Below are 407 nucleotides of genomic sequence, written 5' to 3'. Positions count from 1 at the left end.
TATATATATATACACATACATATATACATTTACATATAGACATATATATACATACACATATACACATACATAAACACACATTCATACACATATATACACACATAAATTTACATACACATACATATATATTACATATGCACATAATTATACATATACACATAAGTTTATATACATATATATATACATACATATATATTCATATACATACATTTACATATACACATATATACATATACACACACATACATAAACACACATTCATACACAAAATTTCACATATAAATCTATATACACATACATATATATACACATATACATAAACACACATAAACACACATTCATACACAAAATTTACATACACATACATATATATACACATATACATATACATTACACACATACATAAA

At 20.9% G+C, this 407-nt stretch overlaps 1 long non-coding RNA gene across 2 annotated transcripts in view; it reads right to left on the bottom strand.

Annotated features, from left to right (window-relative positions):
• Positions 1–407, bottom strand: part of LOC104809228 — an 11,069-nt gene that overhangs the window by 6,772 nt on the left and 3,890 nt on the right. The gene's annotated exons all lie outside the window — the stretch shown is intronic.

The sequence above is a fragment of the Tarenaya hassleriana genome, unplaced genomic scaffold, assembly GCF_000463585.1.
Source record: "Tarenaya hassleriana unplaced genomic scaffold, ASM46358v1 Cleome16, whole genome shotgun sequence".
In the NCBI taxonomy this organism is placed as follows: Eukaryota; Viridiplantae; Streptophyta; class Magnoliopsida; order Brassicales; family Cleomaceae; genus Tarenaya; species Tarenaya hassleriana.
Note: the sequence above shows the minus strand (reverse complement) of the source record. Positions and strands in the feature narration are given on the sequence as shown.